Source organism: Bombus huntii, chromosome 10, assembly GCF_024542735.1.
Source record: "Bombus huntii isolate Logan2020A chromosome 10, iyBomHunt1.1, whole genome shotgun sequence".
In the NCBI taxonomy this organism is placed as follows: domain Eukaryota; kingdom Metazoa; phylum Arthropoda; class Insecta; order Hymenoptera; family Apidae; genus Bombus; species Bombus huntii.
The window spans coordinates 12,363,698-12,381,286 of NC_066247.1; the positions used below are offsets into that span (position 1 = coordinate 12,363,698).

Consider the following 17,589-nt stretch of genomic DNA (forward strand, 5'->3'; position numbering starts at 1 on the left):
ATACGAAATCTTCTTGCTTCTTCACACTCAAACATCTTTCCTTCGCTCGTCTTCCTTTTTAATGCAAATTCTTCTTTATGATATTGATTCAGTAAAATATTCAACGTCACGTTCGTTTGTGGAATTTTAATCGCCACAAAGTTGTCGCGAGAAGATTCTCGAAATAAATTATAGTAAGGAGAAAGATTGAAAAACGACGACGTTCTTTATATTATAGAATTCTATGGATATTTATCGCGAATGATATCACGCTTGCACTTTTTTAACACAACTTGCCAACGTTATATAAGTTTTGTGGAATTTGATAAAAACAATTTATCGTCAAAATATACTGTAATATACCGGACCTGTCACGATTATATTTAATCGTATTAAAATCTGATAAACATGTTGTTTATTACACTTCCTACGAAAGTTCCAGCTGATGCCTGACGTTATCCGACGAATCCTAACGTAGTCACTTTCTCTAATAATCGATTCTCAAAATCTACGTGATATTTTTCCAACAATTCTTAAATCTTTTCGTTCAAAGTTAACAAACGTTTGATATTTCTATACCTCGTCTATCATTGCGAACAGCGAATGTACGTTGGTTCGCTAGGAACGTAACAGGGAACTAAAAAGAAGTAAATTTTTGGCGAAATCGATTCGCATAAACAGAAAGTTTAAAGTAGAATTTGCCACTGAAATATTTTCTTATTCGTTTTATTCCACACACACGTGCGTTATATGTATGTACATATATATGATATCGCGATACTTTATTTCATTTAAGTTTCAAGAATTTCTAACGAAATACCGTTTATGTAACTTATCGAACATTGTTTATCAAACATCGTTCGATTCATCAACGATACGATGTATTGTTGTAGACGAATAAAATTACTATTACTATTAAGAGTTATAAACTAGTCGTTCTGACCAATTTAATAGTTTTAGCGTTAAAGAAAGGATTACGAGGATTTTTAAGTTACGACATTCTTCCTGTTAAATATCACGATAATGATAAATGAAACGACACCTGCCTTATAAAAAAATAATTCAAACTTCTAGTCCATTTTTATAAATATCTCGAAATTTTCAGTTTCTCAGACATACGTATCACTCTTCCAGCGATCCAACGATATGTAACGATACGAGCTTCGGCAAGCAAACGGTGCAATCTAGCTATTTGTTTCTCCTCGATACGATGATCGTTTGGATTCATCGAGACAAGACACGCGAGCGGTTAATTGAAAATCACCGAGTTCTATCGACGGAATTGCAGTTAGGCCACCGAAAAGTAGCACAAGGCTACGAAACGAAGAGGCTCGTACAAAGGGAAAACCCCTGTCTTTCAGTGGCTGATGCACGATCATCGATGTATCAACGTTTGAACGCTCTTCCTGGCGTTTACGTAACACAGCAGCCGGACTGACCGCTTTCACATCTATACCATACCTTTGGCCGCATTTAGCGACCCGCTTCGATAATGTCCCGTAGCGGTTTCTCAAGTCTGGCCCGTCCTTCTTTCCCAGAACGGTTATTTCAGGGTTAAATTCACCGATCTGCTTACCCAATAGACTTTTGACTTGTCGCGTCGTCTTCGGCCTTCGAACTCTGGCTCGCTAGTCCCTTAACATTGAAAATCGTTCCATCGTTACACGTGGTTCGTAGCGTTTTGTAATTAATCTTTCCAATTTGCAAATGGTATCCGACGAACGGATTCAGGACTTTTCTACAAATTCCTATTCTTCACGAATACGTCTAAATTACCATTTTTACGTGTTACGTACATTTTGGCACATTTACATTTCTCACGACTGAGAATCGTATTTGCTTCTCGCGATTACAGTAAACAAATTCCACGCACGCTGTTTTCAGTCTCTGAGGGTATCATTATCGTGTTTATTCAATTCTAGTGCGTCTAACAGCAGCCCACGTACGCACATGGATCGCGTGATCCCTCTGAATCCGATAAAATTCAACTGTACGAAACGTTGCCTATTTACAAGGAATCAGAAACGAGATATTTGACGCCACGAAAACGAATACAGGTGGGTCGAATTCTACCTCATAAAGGCTGCTATAGGTGAAATTTCACTGCACGGGAATTCTGTTTTTCTATTTTCCTATTATTCTCTGTTTTTATTTTCTCTATATTATTATTTTCTGTTTCTATTATTTGCAAGCATTGTTTGTAAGTTAGCAAACGATAGCGCTTCTACTTCCCATCTAACGTCGATTAATAGGAGCAAATTTATGGAAAATCGAGCACCTGATTCGATCTTACGTAAGGCGTCTAGGAAATAGAAAAGAAAAATAGATAAAATTCGACCTCGTTGTACACACGAAACGCGACAACGGCGATCGACGAGTGCACGCGCACCGATCCACACTTTCGCTTTTACTCGAAGAAGCCCGCGAAGGTGGCTGACACTAACTCGACACGAGACCTTGCAAAGACCTTCCCCTCCATCTTGGATTAACCTGCCATCGATAAGAAGAAGATGTGTCTGCGTTGAACGAACTACGCATACCGAATAAACTGCAACTGCCTTGTCCACTTTGCATCGAACCGTGACATTAACGGATACACTTTTCCACATATCTGTTACGTCACACTGATTATGTACATCGTAGGATACTCATTTACGCGTCTACTTAACTTATTTAGCGAATAAACAGAAAATTTCTCTAGGTAATATCGGCTTACGATAGACGATATCGGTAATTACCGATTTTATTAGTAAAATCTCGTTATCGAAAGAATCGATTATTAAAGAACAGATGAATGGGAAATTTAAGACAGTCTCTGGTGAAAACGATCGAAGAGTAATGACACTAGTCGAGTAAAAAATGTAGAAAGTTATCAAACTGATATTTCGATAACTTAATGGATCGGACAGAATCGTATTTCATCTACTTTTGGCCAAATGGCCCGGTTCCTGCTAGTAATGACAGTTATGTAAAATAATGCTGTCTGATTATCGTCTCCCTTTTTCCAGTCGGTAGGTATTTTTATCAACTCGATTCTCGGTCGATGATGGAAACCGACGAATTCTCGCATCTGATGGCCGACGGATCGAAGAACGGTAAATCGCTTTCACTTTTCGGGGTAGCTGAGTCGACACGGGAAAATGACAGATCGTTTTTGCTTTTATGCGATTACTCTTATAGCCTTTAACATCGGTACACTTGGGTAATTATGGTAATTAGCGTGGAAGATCGGGGCTAAAGGCTGCTACTTTGAGAAAACATAAGAAACAACTGGAAAACGCCGCAGCTGTTCTTTTCGCTATTGACTAATTTAATGTTAAACTTGTTATGTTACAGAATCTTAAGCTTTATATTTGATACATCCCGATAGGTTTCTCATAACAAGTCATTTATTTCTGGCATCTTGGGGTAGATAAAAGATACATCTTTCAATAAAATGAAACGCCATTTTACGAATAATCTTTATCTTTGAAGATTCGAATCGACAAAGTTTTACCTTCGACAACTTTTATCGTGAAAAATTGTATCATCCAGCGACGAACTATTAATCAGCTTTCTACATTCTACAAACAGTAATCTAATAAGCTAATGATGGTCTAATAATTAGGTACATGAATCATCGATTTAATATTTTAAACCTAATTAATTAATTAGCCTTCGAGAGGGACGAAATAATATCATCGTACGACTTGTCAGAATCACAACGTAGGAGATTCTTTTTTATTTTTATTTCTTATGCGTTTAGCACGAGCCCATTTTTTTTTTTGCAAAGAACACACCGAATACATTCTCCTTTGGGCTGAAATTTGAAATAAATCTTTAATCTCAGTCCTAAATCTAAAAGGTTAGTCCTAAATCTAAATCGCTGAGGCCTAAGCATATTCGACAATCCCTCGAACCACATAAACAGGCTAAAATTTGTAAACGACGGTTGCAACAAAGAGAGAAAGAAACCAACCAAGAGGAACCAAAAAGGTTTCTTATTTCATGAAAATTTGTAGAATATTCTGTAACGTGTAATTTCTGTAGCATAGAACGGTTTCTATCAGAAATTGCTGGAATATTTTCTCAGTCAGTGGGTCTTTAAGAAAATGTGTATGCAAAAATACGAGTAAAGAAGAAGGAACAATCGTTACTCTGTACTTTTCCCTACCGATATATTCTAAAAATATCACGAATTTCGTGGGCGGCATTTCAACAGCGTAAATTCCTTAAATAACACAAACTGAAAGCTCGCGATCTGACTCGTGGTACCAAAGAACGTTCCCTATTGTTAAATTTTTATTATTGTTATTATTTTTCTTCTATTATTAAAGTTTTCCTAATGTTAACGACAACATTTTCATCGTACGATCGTCGATCTCTGGCCTCGCGATTTCTCAGTACTTGCAAGTGAATACGAAATTTCGTGACATTTAGAGCAATTTATGTCAACCGATCCCGAGTGTAAAAATTTGAAACTAAAGCCTTAAATGCCTTAAGTCGAAAGGAAAATCGATACGACGAGCATTACGCTATAACATTACAATATTCCTAATTTATGTATAAATGTATAATATAAACATACGTTGGACTGGCATTTTATAGTCTCATCGGATAAATACAATGCAACGAGGCTTGCTGCGTATGTTCAAAGGTGTCGGCAATTCGTAGAATCATGGCAGCAATTTTCGAGAGAAAAAAGATGCATAATTTCCTGTTATTTAATCAGGCCTACATTACGTCAGGAACTGTAGCCGTGTTACGCAATGCTGGGGAAAGTGCAAACCGTCTTGACCACTATTACGCTTGCTATTTCTCGATATGGAAAGAAATTGTTTGTTGATCGCCATTGGCAATCTCGGCTAAACTTTGCCGACTAATTAAACGATTTATTCGCTATCCTATAGTTTATACTAACAAAACGAAACGTTGTTCGATGGAGCGTGACGGTTCCGATCGCCTTTCGAATGGTCAACGATTATGTCGCACGAAATTTCTAGGGAAAGATTTCTCTAACGAAGAATTCAATTCGAAAATCGTTAGGTGGCAGAGGTTCGAATAATTTCTCTGTCAAACACAGTGAATCGAATGTGAACCGATTGCCTTGACTGTGTAATTTCTGGTTAATGAAAATACAGACTCTAATATGGTACGATAGAACGTAGTGTCTCATGAATACATTTACATGATTGTGCTGAACGTAATTGCGAGCAAAGTGAATTACCGTCTCATGAAATCGTGACGCAAGACATTTCATTGAATCGATGAAAACAAAAAGAAGAAAATGTGATCTGCAAAGAGTAGAACATTTTTCATCGAGTTTCGCGGCTTGTCGAAGAATAAATTGAAACGCTTGAGAGATCGATCGTTGATGATATTCGTTTCAAGTAGAGTTTCTTGGCTTCTTTAGAGACAAATGTCGTATTTATATTTATCTCGATATCAGATCGTTGAGCGTTTTTGCTTAGTTGAAAAATGAGATTACAAGCAAAGAAAATAAATATGCGATGAAATAGTGAATTTACCGTAAATCACTCGCACGTATTCGCGAAAACGATCATGTGGTAATTTATCGGTGAAAATAACGATGATTTGACTATTCTATTATTCGAAATTTCACGTTATAGAAGGCAATATTTTTGAAATTACGAACAAGGTGGCAACGCAAACGTTTACCCTGGAAAGCAAACAAAACGACAATGTTACGCCTGTAACTTGTTTTTCTCCTGTGCTCTGCCCACTTTTATAAAAAGATATCTGAAAAATTCCTTTGGATACTAAAAGAACGAATAACTGAGGACATTTACAATAGCGCGAAAGTGAAAAAAAATTGTATTGAGTAATGGAAAAGGCTGCACGTGAATAACACCACAATGGATAATCGACAACGACTAAGTACAAAGTTGAATCAACATTAACTGAAAGACTTGTGACGCTATTATATGGTAGTTTGTTTGTCGTAATTAATTTTTGTCTATTTGCCGACGCAAGAAATAGCATAAAATCGTATGAACGTGATAAAGAATCGTCGAGAATTTTGCAAGTATAATATCTGGAATCGTTACAAGCGTCTTTGTTCGTAATACGCGACAAGATGATTCCGTATTTTGCCAGACGTTTAAACGCGTTGACGCGAGGAGACGTTTTGCATGAAAAATTGCTCTCAATTGCCTCGCCTCCGCGATGACTCTGTTTCGCGAAACTCTACGGTTCATCCATAATTGTAAAACATATGCTGTCGCGATTTTCGTTTGCGTAAATTAAACATTTAAATCGACTTCTCGACGAATGCATGATGTATTAAATCGTTGTAGACAGAAATTAACCCTTTGCATTCCGAATTTTATTTCAATTTCGTTAGTAACAGCTCCCAACGCTTGAAATTTTAAATTAATTAAATTAATTGAAATTTACTTTAACTAAGAAACAAGACAATTTAAATAAATAAAGGAAGAAAGAAATTCACTTAAATTCCAAGTTTTATTCACACTATTGTTGTATCTTGTCATTTTTAAGCGTGTTATATATCTTGAAACAATTTCCAGGATGCAATCCTGCTTTTCTTTCGCACGTTTCACAAAAATAGGTGGACATTGAAGAATTTCAAGTGGAACTCGACAAAGGAGCTCCTGAGATAAAAACTGATATCGAGTCATACTTGACATAGGAGTGCAAAGGGTTAATGGTATTCGACGAACAAGGTTATTTTTAGAAACGTGACACGAGAGTTCAGCGTGACTATTATACTTTCAATCGATGATTCATTAGTATAATTACTATTGTATTTTATATCACAACGATGACAATCGAACAATAATAGGTTTGTCTCGATTAATTAGTGGAAATCATCGTGTCTATTACGTCCTGACTCACAAAGGTATCTGGTCCATTAACCAGCCAGTGATTTTTTCGCCTAATTGTATAAGATTCGTCTGATAGTGATAGGACAAGTACAGAGAAAGAATGTAGTAACCTAGAAGTACTTGGACGATCAACTTCTTCACCGTCGCCGATCACCAACTGCAACATGCGTTTCTTGCCGAAACACATACGTATACTCGGAAGCTGTACGATGCTTGCGTACAAGCAAGCTTGCTCGTACAAAAAGTTTAAAGTGCACGAAAATTAGTAGATTGTAAATTGGTAGATGAATCTGCAAAACGATCGGCCCAAGATTCTGGTAATGATGTTTTCACTATATATATAGTATACCATTTATTCGTCCAACATCTTCGTCGAAAATATTCTCTGTGAAAAAGAAAAAAAACAAAAACAAAAAATTAAATCGGTACGAAATGTCGTTTCGCCGAAGATTTTACTTCATAAATATCATAGATTAAATTAAATAAAAATATCAATACACGCGAGATTATATTTGGAAAGGTGATACGTAGGTTGCTGGAGATATCGACGAGCGATTCGATACGGAGAATAGTAATTGCCAAATCGACAGATCTTCTTCATCGATCGCAGGGACAAGCACGATATACCATTGTATACCGTGGCATATTTCTTCGTATTGTTTTTGTATCGTTTCTTAGTCTAGATTTTCCTTCAAAGTGCACCTTATTCTTGTCTACAAGAATAGCATTTGCTGCGGTGTAAGGGAAACAACAAAAAGAAGAAAAGGAGAATTAGCATGGAAGTAGTCAGAGAAATTGAACGATCAAGCGATCCAAGAAAGGGGCTAATGACGGATACCATCGGCGTAGATTAATTGGCAGGAGCACGCGTGAACGAAAATGCGGGACGGTCGAAGGACGACAGGTAGAGGGAAGGTGAGCTCGCGACGGAAGAAAGAAAGCCGATCAGTCGAACGAGGACAGACCTCGTGATTGGATGTTGGAGTGGAGGAGCACGACAACGGTGTGTGAGAGCGAGAGAGAGGGAGAGAAGGACGCAGGTCGGCTCGTTAAGTGGCGAGTGAGCTCGATTTTACTCGCTTCTGACCGCTTCAGTCTCGCGTCAGGACTCGAAAGGTGCGGAGGGCACGACGATCCTGCCACAGTACTAGGCATCCTCTCCAGCTGACACGTCCTCGCGGCTCAAATCGATCTCATAGATCAACGTCCAGTGTAGAACGTGCAATTATATATGTGCCTCTCAGTCTTGATACAACTTCGTTGTGTTGTGTGTTGGTGACTTTTTCTTCAATTTTTCTCCGATTTTCCTACCTTCTTCTTATACATGGTCGCAAAGATCTACCATACGAATTCGCTTATGCGCGCCTGATAATACCTAGTTGTAAAACGTCGGTGACATCTGGCCAGGATTACACCTACAGGATACTCTGCCCGAGATACGCCAAGAAATAATACATCGAGAGAAGAAGGCACTACGAGATCGTGGCCAAGTTCGATCCAAGGTATGACATTTGGATTTTTCGCGTCTCACAAGTTTATTCGATTGGAACTCGAACAAATTTGATCTATCACGGAACAACGAAATTAACCGTGAGCTTTCCCGCGACACGATCGCGTCGCGTCGAGCTCGTTTGGCAAAAAATGAACGAATTCGAGGTCGCGTAAGGTGACCATTAGTCGAACGTCCGGCGCCCCTTCGCTTCCGTTGAAAAGTGAGAAAACGCGTGGACTTTGGCAAAGCCGGATTCGCCGCAGGAAATTCGAAAGCGATGATGGCAAAATCGCGATCTTAACCAATCACGATCGATCCCCACATAAACCATAGTGAATTTCATGGATTGTTCGGTGATTCGATTTCACGTGCATACGTTTCTTCTAAGTTTCTTCTATTATTCGACTGTTACGTATCCATCGTTGTATGATACGATGAAAAAACGATAGATCATCGACTTATCCGATAATCCTTACTTTCACGCTAGTTACGAAGGTAGAGGAAAAGTAAAAAGCGGCGAGATCGGCGACTGATTCGTTTTTCCACGATCATGAAATTATCACCCGTGGAGCAACGTTATTTTCTACGTTTCGGCTCTGAGAAATTTCATTCTACTGTTTTCTCTGTAATTACAAGTATACAGCCGTGTTCACATCCTGCTCGTTCGAACAATCGCGTAAACCAACGTTCAATTATCGAATTGATCGAGATCCACGATTAGCCGATTACCGTAGTTTACTTTTTCACAGCGTAGCACAAGAATATCGAATATGGTGTTATGAAATTTATGTTTTAAACATCGTGAATTATTGAAATATACGTTATTACGTATGTATACACATCGAAGCTGATAGAGGAGGAAGAAATGGCAAATTTATTACTATCCGTTGCTTGAAATCCAGAGATGAAACAATCTGTTACATATACATCTATGCGTACGAAATTTTTTTTTAATATTAATGATATTTTTAAAATATTCGCAAAACGACCATCCTGATATTTCATGTGAATATGATTTTGCAACCAAAGAAACAAATTTCAAAATAAAAGAGCTGAAAATGCAAAGTCTTGATAGGTCCAAAGGTATGGTTGACGAAGTTCTATAGAAAAGAAAAAGACAACTATCGAGACAAAAAATATTTTAATATTACGACAAAGCAATCTTTAATACTTCAAATAATGAGTTTTGAAAAAACATTTTTAACTCCAACATCGAATAAGGAAACAATTTTTCCAACATATCGTATTTTATCCCGTTACTATAAAAACCGAGAAATGTAAATTCTTATCTACAGTCTTCGTTCATTAATATTCATCTGTTCTGAAAACCTGAATATAGAGTGCGTATCCGATACTATTAGAAATCGAAGACATCGTAAGAATAAAAAAACAATTACGTAGTTTCCAAATTATTCGTTCTTAGTCCTTCCTCGTTTTATTACACCGTCAGAAATGATCGTTTCTCATAATTTTACTAGCATTCAAAGTGACTCAGCGGTTTCCTCGTACGCACGAAATAGAAAGTTATATGAAAGAATTGCAGCATTTTGACAATCCTGGAATGCACACGCAGTGAAATCGAACGCATTCCCACGTTACTTCGCACGCGTATTTTCCTACAATTTTCTTTCTTCGCCTCGTATATGTTCGAACTCACAAATCCTGCGTGTTCTACGGACCAACGTAGAAGAATCAGCGTCGGAAACTCGTATCTCAGCGTATAAAACCTATCACGCGATTGTCTGCAAGCGACTTCTTGCTGCTTTAATCGACGAAGAATGCGGCAAATGTACCTTCGTCGAGGCGAATCGAATTTCGATCTCGACTAATTTAAAATTCCAGAAAAAAGAGAATTTTTCGTATCAAAGTTGACGATCGAATGCTAAATAGGAATTTCGCGGTATCTGTCGATCAAGATCGAGGAAGGAATGCGTAGAACGCAGAAGGTGCAGCGTCTTTTGTTCTCTTTATGATTCATACACGAGGTTCACGCAAGATGAATCTTTCGCCGTGTAACGCGAACAAGTTCAACGACGATGTTCTCATTGTCAGATAAAAGACAAATGGTGTGTGGGAAAAGTTAATTATCGTTTCGTTGTAGAAAGAAAACGCAGAATAGTAGCTAGAGAGATATACTTGTCGACTTGTATACTTGTTGACTATAAAATGTCTAAAACGATGCGGCTGTCGTGATCGAAGAATCGTCGTCGCTATGAATTTGCCTTAAGAATGAAAATTATGACGTTTGATACCATATGTGTGTTTTTGCTCTTAAGATTACTAATCTTTCGTTGTTCATCTTCTTCGAGAGAAAATTCCTCTCACATTCGCCTGATGCCTATGATTCGAATCGGATTGAAGCGCCAGTTAACTAGATCGTATAAATCTAGGTTCCTCGTAATCCCATGCAACGTGAAATCGAGAGTAGATCGGTGACCTAAAATCTCGGCGGTTTGTCGAATCGAAGAGAAAACGAAACTCGTGAAATACACGATCGAGCGCCGGCTCTCTCGCCAAATGACGATAAATTCCGCGGGAGAACGAATTTCGTGCGTTCGATGGAACGATTAATCGCTATCCGGAACGATTCTAGAAAGTAAAACGAGTTGGTCAAACGCGTAGCCAAACAGCAGCAACGCGACAAAGTCCGACTAAAAGTCAACTAGAAACAGGCAAGGAGCTGTTGAAAATCTCCGAGCGATAGCTTCGAGTATGCGATAAGTAGATTCGAACGTTGACCAAACAAATTTAAATCTTCTACGAATATCTCGAAGATGACAAGAAAAAAAAAAAGAAGACGAAAAATTACGCACTTCGGTACGTGAAAGTATCACACGACACGTAACGATATAATCGTACAAATTTTCTGTGATAAGCGTTCGAATAATTTCCCGAGCCACCGTACGACGATTACGAAAAATAACAGCATCGCAGTTCCGTTTAAAATCAAGTTACATCGTAAGATTTTATTCACGAATATTTTAGTAATACGTAATTTTATAGTTATATTTCAAACATATTCTACGACGAGTATTCAAATCCTCGCGTGAGTCATCGTTTCTTATAACGGTATGCGAACCTTATACGATGAGTTTTGGGTATTAAATTCAATTGGAATTTATCGGTCCCATCGCTACTCACAGATGGATGAAACAGCATGGATGGACAACCTCGTTACTTTTCGGGCCACGTTCGGCATCGTGACGCGCACGCCATCGTTGTGTAATTTCGTGTTATCGTAAACGTAATCCCCGCCCGATGGAAAACCGTCCTACTCGCTTGCGCAATCGCATAATTTTACGAAGGACCGACGAATATTGTGTAACGAAGGAACGAAAAGATCAGCGAATCGAGACGTACGTATGTTTTCCCGTGACGATTCCGATTGCGCGACGCGTTTCGTCTCATAAGCGAAATTGTAGCTGCTGTGCGGGCGTCGAAGTCACTCACGATCAGTAAGTAAACGCGACGTTACGTCGGTAATGAGCGAGAGTGTCATTTTCTTTAAAATCGTCGGAAAGTGGACGGTAGTAATGAGTAGACTGCGGATGTTTATTCAAATTCAAGTATTTGTGAATACCAAGCAGGTGGTGTTTGTCTAGAATATAAAATATTATAACTATTACCATTTTATAGAATTTTCCATATTGTACGTACGGATATTAAGTGTATTTTCACATCTGTCTTTCCGTATCTTTCGTCTATCTTTCAAACATATAAAAAACGTTCAAAGTATAGTACGCTCGTTATAATATTCAAAGAGCGAAACAAATCTTTATTCAGGTCTCATTTCATTGACCGTGTTCGTAAAATGTGAATTTGCATGAAGATTCGCAGTCTAATAACGAGTGAAAGTGTCGTTTTCTTTAAAGTCGCCGATCTTCGCTGTGCAGTTTCATTTTTGAAGACGAAGAGGCTCGAATCGAATTTCTTCTAATATTCTAATTAATAAATCCAAAGGACAGTACTGTCAGTGAAAGTAATAAATTCTCTTCGTATTCTTCCATTATTTTGATGTTTCGTTGTCTGAACAAGGTCGATGAACGACGATGCGTCGATTTGCTATCGATTAATTCTCGTGCGAATTTCATTGGACAATCTTTCAGTATCGCGATAACTCCACGGGTTATATCGGGTTATCGTTTCGTCGATCGAAGCATCGAAATCACCGATAGACGCCTGCTGCGGATTTTCACGTCGTGTCGATAATTGACTGGCATTCCCGCGGGCTGCATTCGAATAGCAAGATTAAACAGCGCCGCGAAACTGTACAAAGGTTCCGTGTAACAAAGACTGTTATACGTGTCTGCTAGGTTCGTCAAAGACTACCCGATCTTTATAGTCTTGTTCAACTTCTGTTCTAATTTCATTCGGTTTCTACAAATTGAAATTCGAAATTTCTCTTGGCTTAGCCACCAGTGTTATCAATTCTACGTAGTCGCGTATCGGAGCAGATCGAATCTCCCCTCTCGACGGATGAAAGTCTTCTTGCTTGTTATTAAAAAGCGTGGCTTGGCTATCCAGGTTTCCATGCGCAAGAATTTTGTGGGGCATTGTTCTTTTCTCTGTAGAAATCTTGATCGTACTAATCTCTATTACTCCGCCTTGCCGCTTCTTAATTATCCCATTGATAAATCTGAACTTCTTTCAGTCTATCGTCTTTACGAAGAAACTATATTTCTTGCCACCTCGAGGCAATCCTCATCGGCGTTCTTATTCTTCATGGTGAAACAAATATACGTATAACATGTAGCAAATAGTATGATACACGGTAGGTAGGTAGGTATATCCAAGTACTGTATAGTATGCAAATAAATAAAATTGAGAAGATGTCAGCGCTCTTGTTCCTCGTAATCGAGAGATGCGTGTAACGATACGGCCATAGTATTGCAAATAAAACAGAGTATATTTCCACGAATGATTGAAATTGGGAAAAAATAGAAACTAAACGTTCGTTGCTCGTAATCGAAGAAGAAATTCGTGTTTCAACGAAAGTTAATGCACTGCGCACAATAGAGCAGCGAGTAAAAGCGTAAATCCGCGGCGGGCAGTCGACTTTCCTCGACAGAGCACCAATTACAATTAGGTACGAGGCCGCGAAAAAAAGAAATGCTTATTCCAACGATTTTACTAAGTATGTCGGCCGGCTACTGGAGAAGCAAATCGAAACGTCATCATAAAGTGGTTACGCAGTCGTTCGGCTACGTTCCCCTAACATGGTAAGCTTGCGTTACAAATAACAAAATCAACGCGAATATTTCGTACGATTAATAACAATGAACCGCGGTGAAATCGATGATCTTCGTTTCCTTGCTCCCTTTTTCTTTGTTTTCCCATAGGCAGTCACGAAAACCAATCTGCCGCACGATTCCTATAACATTATTAACTTTTACTTGCCCCGCAGCCGTCCAATGCTTTCTCTTCTCATTTTCTCGATCGTAGGTCCACTGATTTTCTCATCTCTCCGCGTGATGTACACGATTTCAAAATCGCGTAATCTCAGGTTGATGAACTGTGGCGAACAGAAAGTCAAGTAACCTTGAAGATCGAACCATTTCATTCTTTAAAGTGTCTTTTGGTACGTTCGAAGAACGTCAAAGTTGCGCGTAATGTTACTTATCGCTGTAAAAGCTACGCAAAAGTTGCGACGAATTTAACGTTGCATCGCTTTTGATCACGAAACTTTTCGTCATTTTGTTTCTAAACCAGGCACCGATGAATTCGAGATTTCTATTGTCGTTAATCAAATCAGGAGATCAAATTTCTTAAAGCGACTTTTATTTATAGCGATTCGATCTTGCCATTTAACTACCTTAAAGTGGCGGCGAATTGGCGCAAGCACTTTTTGTCTCAACGAAAGTGCGTACACATATTAATATCGCAAAGAAGAGAAACAAACACTTGCATATTTCGAATAATTGTAAAAATAAGAAGCCCGAATAACCAGCGATTTTAACTAGTTCGATAGTTGCTATATTAATGCAATGTCGCTTAAAATTTATATTAGAATTGATCGAATTAGCAGAAAATCGAATAACCCGAAGATCGATCGTTTAATTTCTTAACCTGATTTTTATTCAAACGTATTCGATCTTTTACGCGACATAATTTCGTTAAGCGACATCTTAATATCTATCGAAGAACTTCAATGATCCATAAAATGAATATCTCGGTCTAAAATCTAGTTAAACCAATGAAGAGTTCCGTTGCCTCGTTTTTAACATTATTAAATTACTAGCGATACTCTTCAAGTATCAATCTACAAATCACATTACGGCTAATCAGGTCGCTGATATACGATTTATTAACGACAATCGTCACGAGCTACATGAATCATGGTCGCTATAATCGCGCTGATCGACGAACAGTGGCAGTCGTCGGGTTCTAAAGTGCAATTGTTCTCCATAATCGGACTGGTTTGAACGACGCGGTTCAACCTGTTACCACGGCTGCAGATTGTTTCGTGATAAGTCACGATTTATTCATCGACACCCTTTGACCGCTCTTTCGATAGAAACACTCTACTGTCTCGTTTCTTTCTACGCTTTTCTTAAGAAGACGTTAGTCGCATCACAAGCTTCTTTACGAATTAGCATAGAATCGAATATTTCTCGCAGCATACTAAATTATTTGAAAACGTTTGAACTTGAACAAAAGAAGTTACGTGGTATTTTGGACGCGTGTTTCAAGTTAATTATCGTTGGTTTTTTACATTTTTAGTAAGAAATACTTGGGCTATGTTCATCGATTGTTTATATAATTTTTGTATTTAATTATGTACACTCAACTTTGACGATATCGATGGCCATTCGAAAAATTTCTTCCGTGTTGTTGATTTCATTCCCGTGGAATAACGCAAACTAGGTGTCATTCGGTTTGGTTGAGTTTCTACTCGTCGTATTCTTATAACGAGGATCAAAGTACATCTGCCTCTCAAACGATAAATCGACGAGTTCGCGGAGGAAGTTGAAACACTGTTGCTGCCGTCTTATCGCGTAACATCTTGCCTTTCTTACGTGATTTGCGCGTTTTACTACGTACGGAGACAAGAAAAACTCGGGCAAAAACATGTTTGCTTGATAGTCATGTCTCGTAGAAGGCTTTATGAAAAATAGCGTTGTATAACTAATAAAATGTGGACGATTGGCATTCAATAAGCGAGAAACAGAGGAAAATTTTGGTTAACTATAACGATAGCGTAAAAAGCAACCTTGTACTTTGTATTCGTCGATTCAAATATCTTTTACTCTATCGCATTCTTTTCTATCGTTCGACGAGTCTCTCGAGAAGACGTTTCAAGAAAAATATCAAAGAAGCTATTTTTACTTTCAACGAGACGTTTTCGTCTCAACGGTACCGTAACAATTGAAAATTCTCAGTTTTCTTCCCGAATCACGGAATTCATCGGGTAACGATCGGATAAAAATCGTAAAAATTGGAATTTACATTGGTCAAAATATTCAACTGCTTATGTTGGAAATCTCTACTTTCGTCCAAGATTCGTTTAACGAATCATGCGTTCCGAAAGATCCAGTAGCACGGAACTGCAGTTGCAAGACACGAAAATCAGATCGAAGGGAAACTCGATTGCGAAAGAGAAGCGACGAAGGTCAGGTATTTAACGAACAGCGAATTGTTTGTCGAAGACTCGCGCTTATCATGAGAGTCACGCTCGAAATCGACGTCGATGACGGATCGGCCAGATGTCACTTCGAAATTGAGTCAAGGTGAAGGCTGACGGTTCGATTATGAAAAAAAAGGAAAGAACAAGAAAGGGGTTGGAACCTCGAAATGGCGAAGCGTACGATGCGTTCGACTCACAAGGCCGATCGATATATGGGACGTACGTGCGCGAATGTCGCGACCAATCGATAATATACGCGCGTTGCCACACGCACATGCCACGTGTTATCGTCGTATTAGATAACTAACATTTTTTATACGCTACTGTTGCATTAGACGCGTAATAGACAATCGTAAGATGTCGTGATTAGGATGAAGTTTATTTGTCGCATAGATAAACAAGCAAAATCCGTTTTTAATATTCCAGTATTTCCATTGATTAAGAAATCTGGGTTTCTTTATTCCAACATCTTACATTTGCTGATTTTATGTTGTAACTTTTTTGAAATTTATTCGGTAAACTGCAACGCTCGAAGGTCGGACAATCAACATGGCAACACCATATTTGATATTTTTCTGACTTTAATACGTGCAAGAGAAAATAAAGTAGAATTTCTCTTGTCCAAACACTCGTTATCCGAATGTTCTATTATCCGAACATAGCATTTCCCAGCAAATTTCCCTTTTTCGGATATGTAAGCTCGTGCATGTTGTATAATTTTCTTTGTTCGATCGAGTGGATCCTGATTATAACAATTTGGTATGAAATTAACAACTATCGAAACAACATACGACATAATTAAAAAAGCTCGAAAGCTGTGTAAATGGAGCAAAATTTAGCAAAGATACATAACGTGGAAAAAGTGTGACGATCAGAGACATCGGAAAACGTCATATCGAAAATTATCTAAAGCGCGTAGATTGCTCGGACGCTGGCAACAATAGAAAAACTGTAAATGTACTGACGTAAAGGTAATAATGAGGATATTATATGTGGAAATTATATTAATGGAAACAGCGTACAACAATTTATACACACGTAAGTGGTAATAGGCATGCGTGTTCTCGCGTCAAAGTATTCGTGCCATTCGAAAAAAAAGTTTCGACGATTCAAAGTACGAAAAGAATATAACTACGCAATTACTTAGGTTGAAGAAATTGTGTGACTTAGCAACCAAGAAGATCTATAAGTACTTAAAGAATCTGTCAATTGGATAATCGTAATCTGTATTTGAATAAATGAAATTTCACATAAGAAACTGATTCTTCTATTATCCGAAAATTCCATTATCCGAACGATTTTGTCTCCTTGTTAGTTCGGATAACGCAGCATCTGCCGTATTTGATGCGACATAATCGAAAAAGGGAATAACAGAAAGTAAAAAGGGAAAGGGATTCGAGCCGGAAAGAATAAAAATTTTAAAAATTAATCGGTAAATTTCACGAAGAATTCGGAAAAGAAACTAAAGGGCGTGAAAGTGTTAATAATAAAGTTCAAAGAGGAAATAAAATTCCAATTTGAATCGCGATCATATTCTACACGTTGCTTCGTGTCGTTTCATACGATTTAACGCGTCGTTGAGAAATCACTGGAGCTCGTTGATCTGTCTCGATTTTCGCTGACTTACGCAGTCTTCCAGCGCTGCTTCT

General features: G+C 38.2%; 1 protein-coding gene across 5 annotated transcripts in view; it reads left to right on the forward strand.

Annotated features, from left to right (window-relative positions):
• LOC126870450 (ABC transporter G family member 20) overlaps positions 1 to 17,589 on the forward strand; it is a 51,087-nt gene that overhangs the window by 8,127 nt on the left and 25,371 nt on the right. The window contains exon 1 of one of the 5 annotated variants that reach the window (XM_050628193.1): positions 7,796 to 8,326. The exons of the other annotated variants lie outside the window; for them this stretch is intronic. The gene's annotated coding sequence lies outside the window, so the exon portion shown is untranslated. Of the gene's footprint in view, positions 1 to 7,795; positions 8,327 to 17,589 lie in introns of those variants that run through there. 5 annotated transcript variants of the gene reach the window in all.